The following is a 26,300-nucleotide window of genomic DNA, read 5'->3' as shown; positions in this document are numbered from 1 at the left end:
TGGGCCAGCAGTTAGCCTAGTGGTGAGAGTGTAAACAACATGAAATACTTAAAATGAATATTCAATAAGCTCTAAACATGCAAATCCTGGAATTAATGAAATTACCTTTTGACACTGCAGCACCTGGGGAATATACTGAACAATAATATAAATCACCATGTAAAGTGTTGTTCCCACTGCAGCACCTGGGGGAATACACTGAACAATAATATAAATCACCATGTAAAGTGTTGGTCCCACTGCAGTACCTGGGGGAATACACTGAACAATAATATAAATCACCATGTAAAGTGTTGGTCCCATGTTTAATGACCTGAAATAAAACATCCCCAAAAAGTATTTCTCTCAAATGTCGCTGTTATGCATTTTCCCTTTACCAAGATAATCCATCCACCTGACAGGTGTGGCATATCAAGAAGCTGATTAAACAGCATGATCATTACACAGGTGTACCTTGTGCTGGGGAATATAAATAGCCACTCTAAAATGTGCAGAATACAATGCCACAGACATATGAAGTTGAAGAAGAGTGCCATTGGCATGCTGAACACAGGAATATTCACGAGAGCTGTTGCCAGGGAATTTAATGTATATTTTTCTGCCATGTCGTTATAGAAAATAGGTCACCACTTCCAACCAGCCTCACAACCGCAGAGCATGTCTATGGTGTCATGTGGGCATGCGGTTTGTTGATGTCAATGTTGTTAACAGAGTTCCCCATGGTGGCGGCGAGATTATGTCATGGGCAGGCATAAACTAGGGACAACAAGTACAACTGCATTTCATCGATGGCAATTTGAATGCACAGAGATAAAGTGATGAGATCCTGAGGTCCATTGTCGTGCCATTCATCCGCCCACATCAACTTACGTTTCAGCATTTGAGCTCCCAAGTGGAGCAGCGGTCTCGGGCACTGAATCTCAGTGCAAGCGGCGTCACTATAGTCCCTGGTTTGAATCCAGGCTGTATCACATCCGGCCGTGATTGGGAGTCTTATAGGGCGATGCACAATTGGCCCAGCATCGTCCGGGTTAGGCCGTCATTGTAAATAAGAATTTAACTGACTTGCCTAGTAAAATAAAGGTTAAATAAAAAATAAATAAATAATTATAATGCATGTTGCAAGGATCTGTACACAATTCCTGGCATCTGAAAATGTTCCTGTTCTTCCATGGCCTGCATACCCACCAGATATGTCACCCATTGTGCATGTTTGGGATGCTCTGGATTGACATGTACGACAGCGTGTTCCAGCCAATATCCATTAACTTCGCATAGCCGTTGAAGAGTGGGAAAACAGGTCACAATCAACAGCCTGATCAACTTTATGTGAAGGAGATACGTCGCACTACATGAGGCAAATGGTGGTCACACCAGATACTGACTGGTTTTCTGATCCACTCCCCTACCTTTTTTATTATGTGTCTTTGACCAACAGATGCATATCTGTATTCCCAGTCAAGTGAAATCTAGAGATTTGCCTTTTCCCACGTATGTTATGTTGCAGCTGTGATTAATACTCAGGGAGAAAAAGGTGTAGATTCACACGTAGAGCGTTGCAGGTGTTTATTTCGCCTTCAAAGAAGGCAGGATAGTGGTCGCAGGCAATGGTCATACACAGGTAGGCAAACAGGCAGGTGAATCAAAACTAGGATTGAAGGCTATAACAGGTTCTGACAAACGAGCTGGGAAAAGGCTTAGTAGAGTCAAAATGAAAGGTAGAATTGGCTTCCTCCTTCACTCATGCTGCCAAACATACCCTCATAAAACTGACTATCCTACCATCATTGACTTCTGCGATGTCATTTACAAAATAGTCTCCAACACTCTACTCAGCAAATTGGATGTAGCCTATCACAGTGCCATCTGTTTTTGTCACTAAAGCCCCATATACTACCCACCACTGCGACCTGTATGCTCTCGTTGGCTGGCCCTCGCTACATATTCGTCGCCAAACCCACTGGCTCCAGGTCATCTATAAGTCTTTGCTAGGTAAAGCCCCGCCTTATCTCAGCTCACTGGTCACCATAGCAACACCCACCCGTAGCACGTGCTCCAGCAGGTATATTTCACTGGTCATCCCCAAAGCCAACACCTCTTTTGGCCGCGTTTCCTTCCAGTTCTCTGCTGCCCATGACTGGAAAGAATTGCAAAAATTACTGAAGCTGGAGACTTATATCAAATGAAATCACATCAAATGTATTTATAAAGCCCTTCTTACATCAGCTGATATCTCAAAGTGCTGTACAGAAACCCAGCCTAAAACCCCAAACAGCAAGCAATGCAGGTGTAGAAGCACGGTGGCTAGGAAAAACTCCCTAGAAAGGCCAAAACCTAGGAAGAAACCTAGAGAGGAACCAGGCTATGAGGGGTGGCCAGTCCTCTTCTGGCTGTGCCGGGTGGAGATTATAACAGAACATGGCCAAGATGTTCAAATGTTCATAAATGACCAGCATGGTCAAATAATAATAATCACAGTAGTTGTCGAGGGTGCAGCAAGTCAGCACCTCAGGAGTAAATGTCAGTTGGCTTTTCATAGAAGATCATTAAGAGTATCTCTACCGCTCCTGCGGTCTCTAGAGAGTTGTAAACAGCAGGTCTGGGACAGGTAGCACGTCCGGTGAACAGGTCAGGGTTCCATAGCCGCAGGCAGAACAATTGAAACTTGAGCAGCAGCACGGCCAGGTGGACTAGGGACAGCAAGGAGTCATCATGCCAGGTAGTCCTGAGGCATGGTCCTAGGACTCAGGTCCTCCGAGTGAGAGAAAGAAAGAGAGAAAGAGAGAATTAGAGAGAGCATACTTAAATTCACACAGGACACCGGATAAGACAGGAGAAGTACTCCAGATATAACAAACTGACCCTAGCCCCTCGACACATAGACGACTGCAGCATAAATACTGGAGGCTGAGACAGGAGGTGTCAGGAGACACTGTGGCCCCATCCGATGATACCCCTGGACAAGGCCAAACAGGAAGGATATAACCCCACCCACTTTGCCAAAGCACAGCCCACACACCATATCTCCCTCACTAACTTTAAGCATCAGCTGTCAGTGCAGCTTACTGATCACTGTACCTGTACACAGCCCATCTGTAAATAGCACACCCAACTACCTCATCCCCATACTGTCATTTACTTTTTGCTCTTTTGCACCCCAGTACCTCCGCTTGCACATCATCATCTGCACATCTTTAACTCCAGCGTTTAATTTCCAAATTTTCGCCACTATGGCCTATTAACCTTACTACGTTTGCACACACTGTACATAGATTTTACTATTGTGTTATTGACTGTACATGTGTTTATCCCATGTGTAACTCTATGTTGTTGTTTTTGTCGCACTGCATCGCTTTATCTTGGCCAGGTCGCAGTTGTAAATGAGAACACAAGGTGTCTACAAGGTGTCAAAAGCGTTCCATAGGGTTGCTGGCTAATGTTGACTCCAATGCTTCCCACAGTTGTGTCAAGATGGCTGAATGTCGTTTCGATGGTGGACCATTCTTGACACACACGGGAAACTGTTGAGCATGAAAAACCCAGCAGTGTTGCAATTCTTGACACATACCGGTGTGCCTGGCACCTACTACCATACCCTGTTCAAAGGCACTTAAATATTTTGTCTTGCCCATTCACCCTCTGAATGGCACACGTACAAAATCCATGTCTTAATTGTCTCAAGGCTTAAAAATCCTTCTTTAGCCTGTCTCCCCTTCATCTACACTGATTGAAGTGGATTTAACAAGTGACATCAATAAGAGATCATAGCTTTCACCTGGATTCACCTGGTAAGTCTGTGTCACGGAAAGAGCAGGTGTTCTTAATATTTTGTGCACTCAGTGTATGTGTTACTTTTCACACACACAATAGATAATCTACAGTGCATTCGGAAAGTATTCAGACCCGTTGACTTTTTCACGTTACGTTACAGCCTTATTCTAAAATTTATTAAATCATTTTTCTTTTACAAACAATACCCCATAATGACAAAGCAAAAACGGCTTTTTAGAAATTTTGCCAAATGTTATAAAAAACTGAAGTATCACATTTACATAAGTATCCAGACCCTTTACTCAGTATTTTGTTGAAGCACCTTTGGCGGCGATTACAGCCTCGGATCTTCTTGCTACAAGCTTGGCACTCATGCATTTGGGGAGTTTCTCCCATTCTTCCATTTAAGAAGCCACTGTGTTCTTGAACGTAGCCCTGTCTCTCATTTTTGTTTATTGATTTCACCTGTGTTCGTTACTGACCTGGTCTCATCAGCTCCTTATTTAGTTCAGTTCATTCTGTTTGTGCCTTTGTGAGGTATTGTTCGTTTTGACTCTACTAAGCCTTTTCCCAGCTCGTTTGTCAGAACCTGTTATAGCCTTCAATCCTAGTTTTGATTCACCTGCCTGTTTGCCTACCTGTGTATGACCATTGCCTACGACCACTATCCTGCCTTCTGCGAAGGCGAAATAAACACCTGCAACGCTCTACGTGTGAATCTACACCTTTTTACCTTGGCAAAGGGAAAATGCATAACAGCGATAGTGTTCAGTGTATTCCCCCAGGTGCTGCAGTGGGACCAACACTTTACATGGTGATTAATATTATTGTTCAGTGTATTCCCCCAGGTGCTGCAGTGGGACCAACACTTTACATGGTGATTTATATTATTGTTCAGTGTATTCCCCCAGGTGATGCAGTGGGACCAACACTTTACATGGTGATTTATATTATTGTTCAGTGTATTCCCCCAGGTGCTGCAGTGGGACCAACACTTTACATGGTGATTTATATTATGTTCAGTGTATTCCCCCAGGTGCTGCAGTGGGACCAACACTTTACATGGTGATTTATATTATTGTTCAGTGTATTCCCCCAGGTGATGCAGTGGGACCAACACTTTACATGGTGATATATATATTATTGTTCAGTGTATTCCCCCAGGTGCTGCAGTGGGACCAACACTTTACATGGTGATTTATATTATTGTTCAGTGTATTCCCCCAGGTGATGCAGTGGGACCAACACTTTACATGGTGAATTATATTATTGTTCAGTGTATTCCCCCAGGTGCTGCAGTGGGACCAACACTTTACATGGTGATTTATATTATTGTTCAGTGTATTCCCCCAGGTGCTGCAGTGGGACCAACACTTTACATGGTGATGTATATTATTGTTCAGTGTATTCCCCCAGGTGCTGCAGTGGGACCAACACTTTACATGGTGATTTATATTATTGTTCAGTGTATTCCCCCAGGTGCTGCAGTGGGACCAACACTTTACATGGTGATTTATATTATTGTTCAGTGTATTCCCCCAGGTGCTGCAGTGGGACCAACACTTTACATGGTGATTTATATTATTGTTCAGTGTATTCCCCCAGGTGCTGCAGTGGGACCAACACTTTACATGGTGATTTATATTATTGTTCAGTGTATTCCCCCAGGTGCTGCAGTGGGACCAACACTTTACATGGTGATTTATATTATTGTTCAGTGTATTCCCCCAGGTGCTGCAGTGGGACCAACACTTTACATGGTGATTTATATTATTGTTCAGTGTATTCCCCCGGGTGCTGCAGTGGGACCAACACTTTACATGGTGATTTATATTATTGTTCAGTGTATTCCCCCAGGTGCTGCAGTGGGACCAACACTTTACATGGTGATTTATATTATTGTTCAGTGTATTCCCCCAGGTGCTGCAGTGGGACCAACACTTTACATGGTGATTTATATTATTGTTCAGTCTATTCCCCCAGGTGCTGCAGTGGGACCAACACTTTACATGGTGATATATATATTATTGTTCAGTGTATTCCCCCAGGTGCTGCAGTGGGACCAACACTTTACATGGTGATTTATATTATTGTTCAGTGTATTCCCCCAGGTGCTGCAGTGGGACCAACACTTTACATGGTGATTTATATTATTGTTCAGTGTTTTCCCCCAGGTGATGCAGTGGGACCAACACTTTACATGGTGATTTATATTATTGTTCAGTGTATTCCCCCAGGTGCTGCAGTGGGACCAACACTTTACATGGTGATTTATATTATTGTTCAGTGTATTCCCCCAGGTGCTGCAGTGGGACCAACACTTTACATGGTGATTTATATTATTGTTCAGTGTATTCCCCCAGGTGCTGCAGTGTCAAAACATAATTTCCCTCATCCCAATAGTTGCCATTTGGCTGTGTTGAGTGATTATTACATATTAATTTAAACAGTATTTCACTTCATTTAGATAGTCCCAATTCATATTTACAGAGAGTTACTAGAGTTAGTAAATGCACTGAACATGCTCATCAGCTGATACATAGTTGAATCTGAAGTAGATGGTCTGTAGACGCCAACTAAACTCTACTTGTGTTTCACTTTATTTGGAGAGTTCCAAGTCATACTTTATTTTTATTGTTTATTTTATTTAACCTTTGTTTAACTAGGCAAGTCAGTTGAGAACAAATTCTTATTTACAATGACAGCCTAGGAACTGACGGGCAGATTGACAGATTTTTTACCTTGTCAGCTCGAGGATTCAATCTAGCAACCTTTTGGTTACTGGCCCAACGCTCTAACCACAAGGCTACCTGCCGCCAGATAGTTACTAGAATATGCTCTTAAATTATAACTGATATGCAGCTGTGATGCTGCACAATTTATAGTCCAATATTTAAACGTATTTGGGGGAAGGGGGGATTGGGGCAAGTGTTTAAATTGTGCAGTATTTAGCAATCACAATATTCTGTTAGCAGCAGTTGTGATGTGCATGAGACTGTGTGTGTGTGTGTGTGTGTGTGACTGCATGTGTGCTAACAAACACATTGGATGATTCTGATAATAAATACATCATGATAAACAATGTGATTAGAAAGAGAACAACTCAACGTCATGATAATTAAAATATTTGTGAATTGCATTATTATTATATCAAATGGAAGTTTGATAAACTTATAAACTTGACTGGGGACATGGTGAAACAAAAGACAAATGGTTTATTATTCATGAAATTAAGCTATAGTTACATAACATTGTTTTTTATGGTAAATTTGGGTCTAACCATATATTAAAACATTTTGCAATGAATGTGGTTCAATAATTCACACAAAATACACTACCGGTCAAAAGTTTTAGATTACCTACTCATTCAAGGGTTTTTCTTTATTTTTTACTATTTTCTGCATTGTAGAATAATAGTGAAGACACCAACACTATGAAGTAACACATATGGAATCAAATAGTTGAGGTCAGGGGATTGTGGACTCTTCTTCTTGGTGAAATAGCCCTTACACAGCCTGGAGGTGTATTGGGTCATTGTCCTGTTGAAAAACAAATGATAGTGCCACTAAGCTCAAACCAGAAGGGATGGTGTATCGCTGCAGAATGTTGTGGTAGCCATGCTGGTTAATTGTGCCATGAATTCTAAATAAATCACAGACAGTGTCACCAGCAAAGCACCCCCATACCAAAACGCCTCCTCCTCCATGCTTCACGGTGGGAAATACACATGCAGAGCTCATCCGTTTGTCCACAATGCGGAGGTTGGACGCAGCGGTTGGATCCAAAACCTCCAATTTGGACTCCAGCCCAAATTACACATTTCCACCAGTCTAATGTCCATTGCTCAGATTTCTTGGCCCAAGCAAGTCTCTTCTTCTTATTGGTGTCTTTTAGTAGGGGGTTCTTTCGACCCTGAAGGCCTGATTCACACAGTCTCCTATGAAAAGTTGATGTTGAGATATGTCTTTTACTTGAACTCTGTGAAGCATTTATTTGGGCTGCAATTTCTGAGGCTGGTAACTCTAATAAGCTTAGACCCGCAGCAGAGGTAACTCTGGGTCTTCCATTCCTGTGGCGGTCCTCATGAGAGCTAGTTTCATCATAGCGCTTGATGGTTTATGCGACTGCACTTGAAGAAACTTTCAAAGTTCTTGAAATTTTCCAGATTGACTGACATTCATGTCTTAAAGTAATGATGGACTTTGGTTTCTCTTTTCTTATTTTAGCTGTTCTTTCCATAAAATGGACTTGTTCTTTTACCAAATAGGGCTATCTTCTGTATACCACCTCTACCTTGTCACAACACAACTAATTGGCTCAAACGCATTAAGAAGGAAATCCATTCCACAAATTAACTTTTAAGAAGGCACACCTGTTAATTGAAATGCATTCCAGGTGACTACCTCATGGAGCTGGTTGAGAGATTGCCAAGAGTGTGCAAAGCTGTCATCAAGAAAAAGGGTGGCTATTTGAAGAATCTAAAATCTATTTTGATTTGTTAAACACTTGTTGGTTACTACATGATTCCATATGTGTTAGTTCATAGTTTTGATGTCTTCACTATTATTCTGCAATGTAGAAAATAGTCAAAATAAAGAAAAACCCTTGAATGAGTAGGTGTTCTAAAACTTTTGACCTGTAGTGTATGTGTTAACATGTTATGGGACACAAAGGCACCGTATTGTAAGAATGACCCTCCTGTCGTTTTCCCCTCTGTTGAGACAGAAATAAAGAGCTGAGTCAACTGGGTTCAATTAGAATCACTCAAAGTTTATCATAATAACAGAAAGACCTGAGTCAACTGGGTTCAATTAGAATCACTCAAAGATGATCATAATAACAGAAAGAGCTGAGTCAACTGGGTTCAATCAGAATCACTCAAAGATGATCATAGTAACAGAAAAGGCACACAAAGAATTATTTAATTCTATCACTGTACTTATTATCTCTCCTTTGTGGATACCCTCGCTGAAGTGTAAGTCACACCGGTGTAGACGCCCTTGGATGGGAAGACCAGCTGACTGCCATTCATGCAGGTGACTTTCACGTTGGCCTCGTAGTCGAGGTCGATATTTGCTCTCCCCACTGTGACCTCAACATCCATGGTCTTCCCTGGCGGGATCTTCAGGTTGATGGTATCTGATTCTGTTATGGTCTCTGTCTTCTCCAGGCTGGTGGAATGCTCCACTCCCACGGTCAAGCTGAACCCTGATGACACCTCGACCAGATCCGGGATCCCTGCTTTGACCGACACACTCAAGGTGGACTCTATCTTGTTGCTGACGGACCAGGAGGAAGTCTTGGTCAGGGTCTTGCTGTATGAAATGGACTCTTCTTAAACCAAGGAGGTGTCGTTGTGGTGAGACAGAGATTTCACATATTCTGGGCTCACCTAAAATAAACACACACACACACACACAAATATACAAATTGTTCAGACAAGACAAAGACAATTTAAGAACTAGTCATCAGTGAGGAACTGATCAATTAATTTTTAGAAAGCCAACAATAATAACTAGTGTGTGTGTGTATGTGTGTCTACTGTCCTAGAAATGAGATGCCTGATGAATATCGACCCCCATATTGGATTATATGTTTTAAAGTGGACAGCCCCCTTAATGTTAGAGCATCGGTCGAGTTTTCCTGAGCCGTCTACACACATCTATAAAAGAGCTCACCTGGGGTTTGAAGAGGGACAGGGTGGGATACCTCATGTCGGTCAGCACGGACGACTTGATGTTGTTGATGAAGAGGAAGCCCATGCAGTCGATGTCCGAGCCAGACCTGCCCTGCAGCCCCAGGCAGATTCCGGACCCCACATTGATGGTGTACTCAGTCTTCAGTCCCCAGCTGGTCATTTTTTCAAAGAACTCCCTGTTCTCATTTGTCGTGAACTTGATGGCACCCAGACGTGTGCCGGCGCCGTTACCCCACAGAGACAGCTTGGTGATGCGCTCGCCGAGTTTGAACTCAAACTCTTTGAAAGTGTTAGCCTCTCCAAAGGTCGCAACGCGGCCGTCGGTAAGCTCCACCCGCACAGCTTTCACCTGCCAGCCTTCCACCGCCACTCCAATCTTCTTGAGGGTGGCACCGTTGTTCATGCCGTGGAATTCAAATGCACTGCCTCCTTGACCACCTATAAGTTCCAGTGTGGTTGCCATGTTGAGTGTGTGTGTGTGTGTGTGTGTCAAGTAACCTAAAAAATACAAATTTGTACACATAACTTCAAGCTTCAACTCAAAGGAGATCTGATTCAGACATTCAAAGTACCAAAAGGAAATTAAAGAACAAGATATAAGGATCAAATGATAACCAAGGGATATAATGACTTATAATGACCCAGCACCTCCCCACTCTACCTCCTGCTGTTTCTTCCTGATCAACACCATGGAGTCCCTCTCCTACTCCCAGCACCTCCCCACTCTACCTCCTGCTGTTTCTTCCTGATCAACACCATGGAGTCCCTCTCCTACTCCCAGCACCTCCCCACTCTACCTCCTGCTGTTTCTTCCTGATCAACACCATGGAGTCCCTCTCCTACTCCCAGCACCTCCCCACTCTACCTCCTGCTGTTTCCTCCTGATCAACTTGGTGACTTGAGTAATGAAACATATTGTTGTGTAAGTGAGCACGTCTCTATGCATTGTAAATTTAATTCTGATGTTGCTATAATTACAATTTATAGTACAAATGTTACAGATGCTACATTAGAATATAATAACCTGCCCTATAATGATGAGTATGAATGTAATAGATGCTCATCAGAATATGATAACCTGCCCTATAATGATGAGTATGAATATAATAGATGCTACATCAGAATATGATAACCTGCCCTATAATGATGAGTATGAATGTAATAGATTCTACATCAGAATATGATAACCTGCCCTATAATGGTGAGTATGAATGTAATAGATGCTACATCAGAATATGATAACCTGCCCTATAATGATGAGTATGAATGTAACAGATGCTCATCAGAATATAATAACCTGCACTATAATGATGAGTATGAATGTAATAGATTCTACATCAGAATATGATAACCTGCCCTATAATGATGAGTATGAATGTTATAGATTCTACATCAGAATATGATAACCTGCCCTATAATGATGAGTATGAATGTAACAGATGCTCATCAGAATATAATAACCTGCCCTATAATGATGAGTATGAATGTAATAGATTCTACATCAGAATATGATAACCTGCCCTATAATGGTGAGTATGAATGTAATAGATGCTACATCAGAATATGATAACCTGCCCTATAATGATGAGTATGAATGTAATAGATTCTACATCAGAATATGATAACCTGACCTATAATGATGAGTATGAATGTAACAGATGCTCATCAGAATATAATAACCTGCCCTATAATGATGAGTATGAATGTAATAGATTCTACATCAGAATATGATAACCTGCCCTATAATGATGAGTATGAATGTTATAGATTCTACATCAGAATATGATAACCTGCCCTATAATGATGAGTATGAATGTAACAGATGCTCATCAGAATATAATAACCTGCCCTATAATGATGAGTATGAATGTAATAGATTCTACATCAGAATATGAGGTGTTCATGGTGCTGAAACTCACCTCTCCAAACAAAGTTTCTGCTTTGAAATATCTGAAAGAGTAAAGATATAATTGAATTAATATAGAACAATAATCTTTAAGACAGACTGCAGTATTCACAGGTATGCATTAAAATATTTTGACACTGTCTAATATATAACAGGGTCTGTCAACCTTTTAAAATATACAGTATGTCCAATTGAATCTAACATTCATATTTAGTCAAGAAATTCCTAAAACATGACTGTTAATAATTAAAACTTAATTTCTGGATGTAAATCGAAACTTTACCTCGATTTCAAATGGTTTCAGAAAGGTGAAGTATTTTATTTTACCGGACTTTAACAATTTAGAATCTGTAATTTCAATACTAGTTGTGTTAGTCAAATCAAGATGAAAAGGAAAGTTTGGTATAAAGCACTAGACTCAACAGTCTACTTTATAGGAACAACTAAACATCATACTGTCATACCACATCTGCATATCTGAGTCAAATGAATCCTTGTAATAATATAGTATAAATACAACATGAACATGCAACAAGAAATATGTGTCACGCCCTGGCCATAGAGAGGCTTTTATTTTCTATTTTGGTTAGAACAGGGTGTGACTAGAGTGGGCATTCTATGTTTTATTTCTTTGTTTTTGGCCGAGGGTGGTTCCCAATCATAGACAGCTGTCTATCGTTGTCTCTGATTGGGAATCATACTTAGGCAGCCTTTTTCCCACCTGTGTTTTGTGGGTAGTTGTTTTCTGTTTTGTGTCTGCACCTGACAGAACTGTTTTGTTCTACTTTATTATTTTGTTTCAGTGTTCAGTTTGATTAAATATCATGAACGCTTACAACGCTGCACCTTGGTCTCCTTCTACTTCATACGACGAGCGTGACAATATGAATAGCTAGAGAAACCTGTGTTTAGTCACTCACCTGAATACATTACACAGGATCAGCAGAGCAGGCCAACATCCACCATGTGAAAACAAAAACAATAGCAGGCCAAAGTGAACAATGTGAATACAAAAACATCATGTCATATATACCGATCAACTACAAATAATGACCAGTAAGTCAACTGTTTCATCATTTAGGTACCGTTTGTTCCCTGAAATGGGCAGTTAATTAGTAATAAAATCAACCTTAGTTATAAAATATTTTTTCACTTAGCAAGATGAGTTGGTTAAGATTTTTTTTTACTGACATACAACGCTTTTGCATGCCTCAGTTTCAAAGATGGATGTAGATTCTCTAATTTTAGTAAGCTTTCATGTTAAAGCTGCATTAGGTCATAGTTATTTTTAACAATTTCGTGAAATTGTCATCACACACTGTCAGCTATCAGTATGTAAAATGTTCTGAGAGAAGATCCAGCTTCTTTGACTGCCCTTCACTCTGCAATCACTCTGAAATATCATTCCAGACAATCGTGTCCCTAGTAGGGATGCACCTAATATGCACAAATAATTAGATTTAAACAGATAAATATACATGATTAATTATATCAATTTCATTATTTGGGATTTATTAACAGTTATGTCTGCAGGCAGAAGGCACAGAAAGCGAACGAGAGTGTGTGAGAGAGTTGAGTCCCTCCCCTCCTGTTCAGCTGAGGCAGGGTCTATCGCTGCACACAGAGGAGCAGAAGTTGGAGCCAGATAAATGTTTGTTTGTTGGTAACATTCCTGTTCATGCATTCCATTTATATTATGGATAATAAAGTTGGTAAAGTGACTGAACAAAGCCTGTTTTTTGTCGAGATAGCACCAGTCACCTACTTTGAAAATTGGCAACTTTCCAGTTGACTTGATGGACTATTGCTAGCAAAGTCTGCTTTCTACACATACCTACTGCAGCTTTAACAGAGCAAAATTGCTGGCATGAAGAATTTCCTCTCTCAGTTCACCTTTCCCTGCAGTTCAATAATTTGGAACCTGACATTTCAGCACCCAATGCTAGATGTGTCAATCAGTGTATTCAAGATGAAGAGACAGCTTGATGTAAAACACTACACTCAACAGTCTACTCACCTCACATTAAACATCATACTAACATCATACTTTTGAATTCAAAACAGAACAATAGGAGGCTGAAGTCAACCATGTGAAAACAAGGCCACAGTTAACATGTCGTCCCCCACGAATGATGCACCGCCTCCTGGGCCAATTGACTTATTGTGTGTTACTAACAAATTGCAGTTAATTACCATAGCCCCCATCTTGGGCCAATTAGTGTCATTTTGTAAATGACAAATCTGTATGGCAAGACGAATCATTAACCCAAGCTTTGTCAAAATCAGCCCAGTGCTCCCAGTGCTCTCTGATATATCTTGTTTTACTAACTTACAAGCAAACATACGAACGAACGGACAGAGAAAGATCCGTAGTCCCCTCCCCAATTTCATCGTGGGGGACAACAAACCCATACCATGCTTGTTTAACTAGACTTTATAACTGATTAAGCAACTGTTTCAGAATATCCTAAGCATTTGTTCCCTGAAAGTTTTGTTCATTTGTTGGTCAAAATAAAAACATAGATTTCAAATATTTCCTCATATAGTAAGATTAGTTATTTAGAGACATTGTGTACTTACATAGAATGATATGCAGGCCTCAGTGTTAAGGATGACTATAGAAGATCTTGATGAAAGAAAACTGATAGGTCTGATTCAATATGCAATAAACCTGTTTAAGAGTCAAGACTCAGAGTGAAGTTGCAACAGCGGAATATGTGTCTCTGGAGAGGAGAAGCATTCTTTCATATAGCAGCAAAACTCCTCCCACTTCCATAAAATTATGTACATCAGAATTTCCACAGAACCTTTCACCCTGAATAAACATTGTATTGTGCTTATCATGACAGATGTGTTTTGTGGAAATTGAACACCAGGGACTCCTTTAGTCCATATTAAATGATTAATTCTATATTATCACTTAACTGAAGAGGTTAAAACAAACACGTACAAAGTACAAGTCTGCCACAAGCTCTGCTAGGGAGGTCCTTCAGTTCTCTTATATACTGCTACACATTAAGAAACAAAAGAAACGACATGGGCATGGTTCATAGGGTTGGTTACTGCAGGTAACTGGCTGTTATATCACACTCCCAATCACAGCCAGATCTCTTTGCACTGACATGCAGTGCCTTAGACCGCTGCGCCACTTGGGAGCCTAACCTTCCTTCCTTGCTAGTTGACTACAGTAGGAAGATGTCTTTTACCAAGGCAACATGACTGTAAACTTCACGGAAGCATTTAGGGAAATGTTCCATCAAAATGAATCATATATCAATATAATTTACATATTTTGCTCCACATTTTTTTCAACACTTAAGCCTATGGCTGTAGCTCAAACAGTTCACGTCTGTGTATTACATGGAAGATGAAAATCAATAATAAAAATGAATGTGTAATGAACACGAGGAGAAATAGGGAGCTGGTTTCAAGCGCAGGGCGTAGCAGGTGTTTATTGAAAAGGACCACAGGGGGAGGCAGGTAGCCTGGTCCAGGGGCAGGCAGAAGGTCATACACAGAAAGTCCAAAGGCAACAGTACAGGCAGGGAAAAGGCTAGTAATGTAGTCCGGGAGGTCAAGGCAATAGGTAGATAACAGGTAATCCAATAGACTAAAGTACAGGCAGGGACTAGGCAAAAAGACATCATTAGTGAGGCAGGAAAATACTATCATACACAGGAGGAGTAAATTACGGGAAAACCAGTAATCTGATGGACATGTGTCACAAAACAAGTAATACGTCACAGTGACGGGGTGCAAAGAACTTAACTAAATAATGTGTGATAATGACATACAGGTGTCTGAACAGGTGATTAGAATTCAGGTGATTGGGATCTGGAGAGTGAGCTGCGTTCAGGGGATCTAGGTGTTTGAGAGTGTGAGCTGGAAAGTGGTCTGGAAAGTGAGCTGCGTTCAGGGGATCTCCGTGTTTGAGGGTGAGAGTTGAAAGCAGACGTTACAATGTGTAGGCTAATGTTAAGAGGAGACCCTAATCTGTACCTACATACCTCAACCAGAAGCCATGGATTACAGGCAACATTCGCACTGAGCTAAAGGGTAGAGCTGCCGCTTTCAAGGTGCGGGACTCTAACCCGGAAGCTTACAAGAAATCCCGCTATGCCCTGCGACGAACCATCAAACAGGCAAAGTGTCAATATAGGGCTAAGATTGAATCATACTACACCGGCTCCGACGCTCGTCTTATGTGGCAGGGCTTGCAAACTATTACAGACTACAAAGGGAAGCACAGCCGCGAACTGCCCAGTGACACAAGCCTACCGGACGAGCTAAATTCCTTCTATGCTCGCTTCGAGGCAAGCAACACTGAGGCATGCATGAGAGCATCAACTAGGGCAGCTCATGACTGAAGGGCAGCTCATGACTGGAGGACGGCTCCTGACTGGCGGGCGGCTCTGGCGGCTCCTGACTGGCGGGCGGCTCTGGCGGCTCCTGACTGGTGGGCGGCTCTGGCAGCTCCTGACTGACGGGCGGCTCTGGCAGCTCCTGACTGACGGGCGGTTCTGGCAGCTCCTGACTGACGGGTGGCTCTGGCAGCTCCTGACTGACGGGCGGCTCTGGCAGCTCCTGACTGACGGGCGGCTCTGGCGGCTCAGGACAGACGGGCGGCTCTGGCGGCTCAGGACAGACGGGCGGCTCTGGCGGCTCAGGACAGACGGGCGGCTCTGGCGGCTCAGGACAGACGGGCGGCTCTGGCGGCTCAGGACAGACGGGCGGCTCAGGCGGCACTGGACAGACGGGCAACTCAGGCGGCGCTGGACACACGGGCGGCTCACGCGGCGCTGGACAGACGGTTTGCTCAGGTGGCGCTGGACAGACGGGCGGCTCAGGCGGCGCTGGACAGACGGGCGACTCAGGCAGCACTGGACAGGAGGGAGACTCAGGCGGCGCTGGACAGGAGGGAGACTCAGGCGGCGCTGGACAGGAGGGAGACTCAGGCGGCGCTGGACAGGAGGGAGACTCAGGCGGCGCTGGACAGGAGGGCGGCTCAGGCCTGCCGAGGCGCACTGTAGGCCTGGTGCGTGGTGCCGGAACTGGTGGTACCGGGCTGGGGACAAGCACCACTGGGCGAGTGCGGGGAGCAGGAACAGGGCATACTGGACCCTGGAAGCGCACTGTAGGCCTGGGGCGTGGTGCCGGAACTGGTGGTACCGGGCTGGGGACACACACCTCTGGGCGAGTGGTGCGGGGAGCAGGAACTGGAGGCCTGGTACGTGGTGCCGCCACCAGAGGGCTGGTGCGTGGGGCTGCCACAGGAGGGCTGGTGCGTGGAGAAGGCACCGGATAGACCGGACCATGGTGGCGCACTACAGGTCTCGAGCACCGAGCCTGCCCAACCCTACCTGGCTGAATGCTCACCGTAGCCATGCCAGTGCGGCGAGGTGGAATAGGCCGCACTGGACTATGCACACGTACTGGAGACACCATGCGTAGGGCTGGTGCCATGTACACCGGCCCGAGGAGACGCACTGGAGACCAGATGCGTAGAGCCGGCTTCATGGCACCTGGCTCGATGCCCACTCTAGCCCGGCCGATATGAGGCGCTGCTATGTACCGCACCGGGCTATGCACACGTACTGGAGACACCGTGCGTATCTCCGCATAACACGGTGCCTGCCCGGACCATCTTTCTCCACGGTAAGCACGGGGAATTGGCACAGGTCTCCTACCTGACTTAACCACAACCCCGTGTGCCTCCCCCCAATACATTTTTGGGGCTGCCTCTCTGGCTTCCAGCCGCGCTTTCGTGCTGCTTCCTCATTCCACCGCCTCTCGGCTTTAGCTGCCTCCAGCTCTTCACGAGGGCGGCGATATTCTCCAGCCTGTGCCCAGGGTCCCTTGCCGTCCAGAATCTCCTCCCAGGCCCAGGAGTCCTGCGATTTCGGCCGCTACTGCTGCTGCTGCTCCTTACCACGCTGCTTGGTCCTTTGGTGGTGTGTGATTCTGTAACGTTCTTCGTCGGGCAAAAGAGAGGAGGACCAAAATGCAGCGTGATGATTATCTATTTTAATTGAATACTTTAACAACGAACAAAAACAATAAACCGACAAAATGAACGAAGACGAAACAGTCCCGTAACATAAACACAGGAACACAGTAACAGGAACAATCACCCACAACCCACAATACAAAACAGGCTACCTAAATATGGTTCCCAATCAGAGACTAACACCTGCCTCTGATTGAGAACCATATCAGGCCAAACACATAGAAATAGACAAACTAGACATACAATATAGAATGCCCACTCATATCACACCCTGACCAAACAAAACATAGAAACAAACAACGCAAACTATGGTCAGGGCGTGACAATAATATGTTGTATTAATAGAAGGGGAGGGGCTATGGGACCCCTCCTCCTCTACATTTATAGGATCCTAGACTACAGACTAACAATATATATATTCATTGTAAGGATTTAGAATTGTTCCACAGTCTTTAAGTCTGTGCCTATTATAAAGAAAGGGGGGGGGGGGGGCGTCTGTGAAATAGCATTTCAAACATAAATATAGAGCTCTGTAGGGGAGTAGAAGAGATAAGAGGCTAGTCAGACATACCTCTATAAATCAACTTGAGGGAGTGGTTTTTACTCCTGAGGCCTTGGAAAACTGGAACTATTATATTTCTTGCAAGTTTGTACAGTTGTGTATGCATGGGCTTGTCTGAGAAGCAGCAGGTCATGACATCACAGGAGGTTGACTACATGCATGATAAAAGCAACTTGGACTTTTCCTATGAGGCATAACTCAGGAGAGACATCAGTTGAATGTGTGATGTTTGATCTTTGACTTCTGTCTACAGCTGTATTTTGATTAAAATTGTTATCATTTATACGTGCACATTTTGAGTGTTCCTTATTTGTTAAGTATTAAAACGGAGCACAGAAAAACGGAACCAACAATTGCCTTGCTACTGTGATTTTCAAATGTCTTTTTACTGTTGTTTTATTTCTTTACTTACAGACAGACACACACACGCACGCACGCACGCACGCACGCACGCACGCACGCACGCACGCACGCACGCACGCACGCACGCACGCACGCACACACACACACACACACACACACACACACACACACACACACACACACACACACACACACAGTCTTGTACAGCTAACCTTGTGGGGACACACAATTCAGTCCCATTCAAAATCCTATTTTCCCTAACCCCTAACCCTAAACCTAACCCTAACCCAAAAACCTAAACTTTATCCTAACCCTAACCCTACAACTAACCCGAGCTCCTAACCTTAATATTTAACTTAATTCTAACCCTAACACTAATTCTAACCTTAACCCTAAACCCCCTAGAAATAGCATTTGACCTTGTGGGGACTAACAAAATGTCCCCAGCTGGTCAATTTTTACTTTGTTTACCATTCTTGTAGGGACTTCTGGTCCCCACAAGAATAGTTAAACATGTCCACACACACACACACACACACACACACACACACACACACACACACACACACACACACACACACACACACACACACACACACACACACACACACACACACACACACACACACACACCTTTTTTTCGCACTATTGGTTAGAGCCTGTAAGTAAGCATTTTACTGTAAGGTCTACACCTGTTGTATTCGGCGCACGTGACAAATAAACTTTGATTTGATTTGGTTGTTCTCCCCATCTCTCAGCCTACCCAGGCGGTGCACCACATCCAGAGAACCTGCATCAATATTCTGCTCGTCCTCCGGGACTATTGCCTTGCAAATGTACATTTGACTCCATTTTCAGTGAGTTTCTTCTCCTGCTTTGCAACCTGAGTATTCATTGTTGCGTTCTGCTGCTTCAGAGTATTTACTTCTTCAGGATTGAAATCAATCCCTTTCTTCAGGTTAACGATGCAGACAGTGTTCTTTTACACCAAGTCCATGATGTCATCTGCTCTCTCTTTGATTTTAGACCCCCCCCACACATTCACCCCCCTTTTCTACACTGCAAGCATATGAATGAATTCAGCAATGCCTTTTTTCTCCTTGGTGGTCTTAAAGTCACGATTGGCCTCATGGTGAAATCCCTGAGCAGTTTCCTTACTCTCCAGAAACTAAGTTAGGAAGGACACCTGTTACTTTGTAGTGACTGGGTTTATTGATACACCATCCAACGCCTAATTAATAACTTCACCATGCTCAAAAGGATATTCAGATAAAAAGCACACCATGCAATAATCTGAGACTGTGCTCAAAAATAATCACATTTCTCCGCCATGTTGGAGTCAACAGAAATACGAAATTACATCATAAATATTCCCTTACCTTTGATAATCTTCATCAGAAAGCACTCCCAGGAATCCCAGTTCCACAATAAATCGTTGTTTTGTTCGATAATGTCCATTACTTATGTCTAAGTAGCTACTTTTGCTAGCATGTTTAGTGCTGATTCCTGATTATTATTTGACCATGCTTGTCACTTATGAACATTTTGAACATCTTGGCCATGTTCTGTTATAATCTCCACCCGGCACAGCCAGAAGAGGACTGGCCACCCCTCATAGCCTGGTTCCTCTCTAGGTTTCTTCCTAGGTTTTGGCCTTTCTAGGGAGTTTTTCCTAGCCACCGTGCTTCTACACCTGCATTGCTTGCTGTTTGGGGTTTTAAGCTGGGTTTCTGTACAGCACTTCGAGATATTAGCTGATGTACGAAGGGCTATATACAGAGGGGCAAAAAAAGTATTTAGTCAGCCACCAATTGTGCAAGTTCTCCCACTTAAAAAGATGAGAGAGGCCTGTAATTTTCATCATAGGTACACTTCAACTATGACAGACAAAATGAGAAAAAAAATCCAGAAAATCACATTGTAGGATTTTTAATTAATTAATTTGCAAATTATGGTGGAAAATAAGTATTTGGTCACCTACAAACAAGCAAGATTTCTGGCTCTCACAGACCTGTAACTTCTTCTTTAAGAGGCTCCTCTGTCCTCCACTCGTTACCTGTATTAATGGCACCTGTTTGAACTTGTTATCAGTATAAAAGACACCTGTCCACAACCTCAAACAGTCACACTCCAAACTCCACTATGGCCAAGACCAAAGAGCTGTCAAAGGACACCAGAAACAAAATTGTAAACCTGCACCAGGCTGGGAAGACTGAATCTGCAATAGGTAAGCAGCTTGGTTTGAAGAAATCAACTGTGGGAGCAATTATTAGGAAATGGAAGACATACAAGACCACTGAAAATCTCCCTCGATCTGGGGCTCCATGCAAGATCTCACCCCGTGGGGTCAAAATGATCACAAGAACGGTGAGCAAAAATCCCAGAACCACACGGGGGGACCTAGTGAATGACCTGCAGAGAGCTGGGACCAAAGTAACAAAGCCTACCATCAGTAACACACTACGCCGCCAGGGACTCAAATCCTGCAGTGCCAGACGTGTCCCCCTGCTTAAGCCAGTACATGTCCAGGCCCGTCTGAAGTTTGCTAGAGAGCATTTGGATGATCCAGAAGAAGATTGGGAGAATGTCATATGGTCAGATGAAACCAAAATATAACTTTTTGGTAAAAACCCAACTCGTTGTGTTTGGAGGACAAAGAATGCTGAGTTGCATCCAAAGAACACCATACCTACTGTGAAGCATGGGGGTGGAAACATCATGCTTTGGGGCTGTTTTTCTGCAAAGGGACCAGGACGACTGATCCGTGTAAAGGAAAGAATGAATGGAGCCATGTATCGTGAGATTTTGAGTGAAAACCTCCTTCCATCAGCAAGGGCATTGAAGATGAAACGTGGCTGGGTCTTTCAGCATGACAATGATCCCAAACACACCGCCCGAGCAACGAAGGAGTGGCTTCGTAAGAAGCATTTCAAGGTCCTGGAGTGGCCTAGCCAGTCTCCAGATCTCAACCCCATAGAAAATCTTTGGAGGGAGTTGAAAGTCCGTGTTGCCCAGCAACAGCCCCAAAACATCACTGCTCTAGAGGAGATCTGCATGGAGGAATGGGCCAAAATACCAGCAACAGTGTGTGAAAACCTTGTGAAGACTTACAGAAAACGTTTGACCTCTGTCATTGCCAACAAAGGGTATATAACAAAGTACTGAGATAAACTTTTGTTATTGACCAAATACTTATTTTCCACCATAATTTGCAAATAAATTCATTAAAAATCCTACAATGTGATTTTCTGGATTTTTTTTTCTCATTTTGTCTGTCATAGTTCAAGTGTACCTATGATGAAAATTACAGGCCTCTCTCATCTTTTTAAGTGGGAGAACTTGCACAATTGGTGGCTGACTAAATACTTTTTTGCCCCACTGTAAAATAAACTTGATTTGATTTGATTTGCACATGTCCAAACGCTCGCGCAGATACAGGCAAACTCGGACGAAAACTTTAAAAAGTTATATAACACATCAGAAAATATACACCCCCCATAACTTTTTCCACATTTTGTTATGTTATTGCCTGAATTTAAAATAGATAAAATTGAGATATTGTGTTACTGATCTACACACAATACCCCATCATGTCAATGTGGAATTTTGTTTGTCGAACATTTCAGAATTGAAAAGAAAATTCCAAGCTGAAATGTTTTGAGTCAATAAGTATTCAACCCCTTTGCTATGTCAAGCCTAATTAAGTTCTGGAGTAAAAATGTGCTGAACGAAATACCATAATAAGCTGCATTGACTCATTCTGTGTTAACTTCTTGTGAATAGGGGGCGCTGTTTTCACTTTGGGAAAAAAACGTGCCCAATTTAACCTCTTTGGGCTGCAGGGGCAGTATTGAGTAGCCTGGATAAAAGGTGCCCATTTCAAACGGCCTCGTACCCAATTCTTGCTCGTACAATATGCATATTATTATTACTATTGGATAGAAAACACTCTCTAGTTTCTAAAACCGTTTGAATTATATCTGTGAGTAAAACAGAACTCATTTTGCAGCAAACTTCCTGACAGGAAGTGGAAAATCTGAAATCGATGCTCTGTTCTGGGGCCTGCCTATAAATGTCCTTGATATTTATTAGTATACATGCACTTCATACGTCTTCCACTAGATGTCGACAGGCAGTGAGAGAAGAAATGGAGTGTATAACTTGATCTGGGGTCGAATAAAAGCTCTTGGCATGACGTGTCACCAGTTTCCTGTTTCCTGGAGCGCGCGAGAAGGGACCTGGTATTGCCTTCTGAAAAGCTGTCGTTATAGACGACTAATATCTCCGGCTTTGATTTTATTTGATAAATGTGACAATATCATCGTAAAGTATGTTTTTTCAATATAGTTTTATTCGATTATTGAAATTTTTTCGGGACGTTAGGCGTGTTGCTTTGTCTGCGTTTGTTCACGAAGGAGAGCTTCGCGCCACTTTGCTAGCTTTCCGTGCTAATTGACTGGAGAAGAGGACATTCTAAAACCAAACAACGATTGTTCCCGACAAAGGACCCCTTGTACAACATTCTGATGGAAGATCATCAAAAGTAGGACCCATTTTATGATGTTATTTCATATATCTGTCATACATGTGTACTATTAGTTTGCGCCCAGATTTTGGGCACTCTCTCGCCATAACGTAAACTGGATGTCGTAATGAAGTTATTTTTAGAATTCTAACACGGCGATTGCATTAAGAACTAGTGTATCTATCATTTCCTATACAACATGTATTTTTTAGTAACGTTTATGAATAGTTATTTGGTCAGAATAGGTGATTGTCATAAAAATATCCGGACTTTCTGGGAAAAAGATGCTACGTTAGCACAATGTATAACCACTGATTTCAGCTCTACATATGCACATTTTCGAACAAAACATAAGTGTATGTATAACCTGATGTTATAGGACTGTCATCTGATGAAGCTTATCAAGGTTAGTCAAAAATTATATATCTTTTGCTGGTTTGTTACGATCGCTAACTTTTGCTGCTGGTAAATGAATTGTGTTTCTGGCTATTGTGGTAAGCTAATATAATGCTATATTGTGTTTTTGCTGTAAAACACTTAAGAAATCGGAAATATTGGCTGGATTCACAAGATGCTTGTCTTTCATTTGCTGTACACCATGTATTTTTCAGAAATGTTTTATGATGAGTATTTAGGTAGTTCACGTTGGTGTCTGTAATTACTCTGGCTGCTTCGGTGCTATTTGTGACGGTAACTGTGATGGTAGCTGCAATGTAAAACTGTTTTATACCTCAAATATGCACATTTTTCGAACAAAACATAGATTTATTGTATAACATGTTATAAGACTGTCATCTGATGAAGTTGTTTCTTGGTTAGTTTGGTTGGTTCTTGGTTAGTTAGGTTGGTTTTGTGCATGCTACCTGTGCTGTGAAAAATGTCTGTCCTTTTTTGTATTTGGTGGTGAGCTAACATAAATATACGTGGTGCTTTCGCTGTAAAACATTTAAAAAATCGGACATGTTGGCTGGATTCACAAAATGTTTATCTTTCATTTGCTGTATTGGACTTGTTAATGTGTGAAAGTTAAATATTTCTAAAAAATATCTTTTGAATTTCGCGCCCTGCACTTGAGCTGGCTGTTGTCATAAGTGTACCGACGTCGGGCTTGCAGCCATAAGAAGTTAAACGGCCTCGTACTCTATTCTAGATCGTACAATATGCATATTATTATTGCTATTGGATAGAAAACACTCAAGTTTCTAAAACCGATTGAATTATATCTGTGAGTAAAACAGAACTCATTTTGCAGCAAACTTCCTGACAGGAAGTGAAAAATCTGAAATCGAGGCTCTGTTCCAGGGCCATCCTATTCAATTGCTTGAAATCTATGGATATACATGCACTTCATACGCCTTCCACTAGATGTCAACAGGCAGTGGGAGGGGAAATGGGGTGTCTAGCTTGATCTGAGGTCGAACAAGAGCTCTTGGAATGACGTGACCCCAATTTCCTTTGTCTAGCAAGGCGCGGGAAGGAACCCTAGATTGCCTTCTGAAAAGCTTTCGGTATAGACGGCTAATATCTCCGGCTTTGATTTTATTTGATACATGTGATAATATCATCGTAAAGTATGTTTTTTCAATATAGTTTTATCAGATTATTGAACGTTTATCGGGAGTTTAGGCGTTTTCCGTTCTCTGCGTTTGGTGAAGATGGACATCTTCGCGCCACTTGGCTAGCTAAGGTTGCTAATTCGACAGGAGAAGAGGACATTCTAAAACCAAACAACGATTTATTCTGGACAAAGGACTCCTTGTACAAGATTCTGATGGAAGCTCAGCAAAAGTAGGAACCATTTATGATGTTATTTCGTATTTCTGTGGAAAATGTTTAGTTCTATTTTCCGCCCTCATTGCAGGTGCTGTCTCGCTATAACGTAAGCTGTATGTCGTACTAAAGTTATTTTGAAAAATCTAACACGGCGATTGCATTAAGAACTAGTGTATCTTTCATTTGCTGTACAACATGTATTTTTTGGCTACGTATTCCCCTTGTGACCCCTTGTGAGACCATATGCTGACACATGCACATTTGTGGCCTGCTGGAGGTCATTTTGCAGGGCTCTGGCAGTGCACCTCCTTGCACAAAGGTGGAGGTAGCGGTCCTGCTGCTGGGTTGTTGCCCTCCTACGGCCTCCTCCACGTCTCCTGATGTACTGGCCTGTCTCCTGGTAGCGCCTCCATGCTCTGGACACTACGCTGACAGACACAGCAAACCTTTTTGCCACAGCTCGCATTGATGTGCCATCCTGGATGAACTGCACTACCTGAGCCACTTGTGTGGGTTGTAGACTCCGTCTCATGCTACCACTAGAGTGAAAGCACCGCCAGCATTCAAAAGTGACCAAAACATCAGCCAGGAAGCATAGGAACTGAGAAGTGGTCTGTGGTCACCACCTGCAGAACCATTCCTTTATTGGGGGTGTCTTGCTAATTGCCTTTAATTTCCACCTTTTGTCTATTCCATTTGCACAACAGCATGTGAAATTTATTGTCAATCAGTGTTGCTTCCTAAGTGGACAGTTTGATTTCACAGAAGTGTGATTGACTTGGAGTTACATTGTGTTGTTTAAGTGTTCCCTTTATTTTTTTGAGCAGTGTATGATTTATACCTCAAATATGCACATTTTTCGAACAAAACATAGATTTATTGTATAACATGTTATAAGACTGTCATCTGATGAAGTTGTTTCTTGGTTAGTGACTAATTATATCTCTATTTGGTCGGTTTTGTGATAGCTACCTATGCGGTAGAAAAATGGTGAAAATATGCGGTTGAGTCTTTTGGTATTGTGGTTAGCTAATAGAAATACATATTGTGTTTTCGCTGTAAAACATTTTAAAAATCGGAAATGATGGCTGGATTCACAAGATGTTTATCTTTCATTTGCTGTATTGGACTTGTGATTTCATGAAATTATATTATATGATGTCCACATCAACATCTCTACTTTGCACATTCTTCCACTGCAAATCAACCATTCCAGTGTTTTACTTGCTATATTGTATTTACTTCGCCACCATGGCCTTTTTTTGCCTTCACCTCCCTTATCTCACCTCACTTGCTCACATTGTATATAGACTTATTTTTCTACTGTATTATTGACTGTATGTTTGTTTTACTCCATGTGTAACTCTGTGTTGTTGTATGTGTCGAACTGCTTTGTTTTATCTTGGCCAGGTCGCAATTGTAAATGAGAACATGTTCTCAACTTGCCTACCTGGTTAAATAAAGGTTAAATATTATTTATTTTTTTAAATGGGCTGACCAACCAGTGCTCCCGCTCATTGGCCAACCGGGCTATCTGCATTGTGTCCCACCACCCGCCAACCCCTCTTTTTACGCTACTGCTACTCTCTGTTCATCATATATAGATAGTCACTTTAACCATACCTACATGTACATACTACCTCAATAAGCCTGACTAACTGGTGGCTGTATATAGTGACGGGGTCAAATTGGGGT

The 26,300-nt window shown here is 42.5% G+C and overlaps 1 pseudogene; it reads right to left on the bottom strand.

The window, feature by feature from the left end:
* Positions 1 to 8,409: 8,409 nt before the first annotated feature.
* On the bottom strand, positions 8,410 to 14,074 carry LOC120036264 (annotated as a pseudogene).
* Positions 14,075 to 26,300: the final 12,226 nt, after the last annotated feature.

Source organism: Salvelinus namaycush, unplaced genomic scaffold, assembly GCF_016432855.1.
Source record: "Salvelinus namaycush isolate Seneca unplaced genomic scaffold, SaNama_1.0 Scaffold1271, whole genome shotgun sequence".
In the NCBI taxonomy this organism is placed as follows: domain Eukaryota; kingdom Metazoa; phylum Chordata; class Actinopteri; order Salmoniformes; family Salmonidae; genus Salvelinus; species Salvelinus namaycush.
Note: the sequence above shows the minus strand (reverse complement) of the source record. Positions and strands in the feature narration are given on the sequence as shown.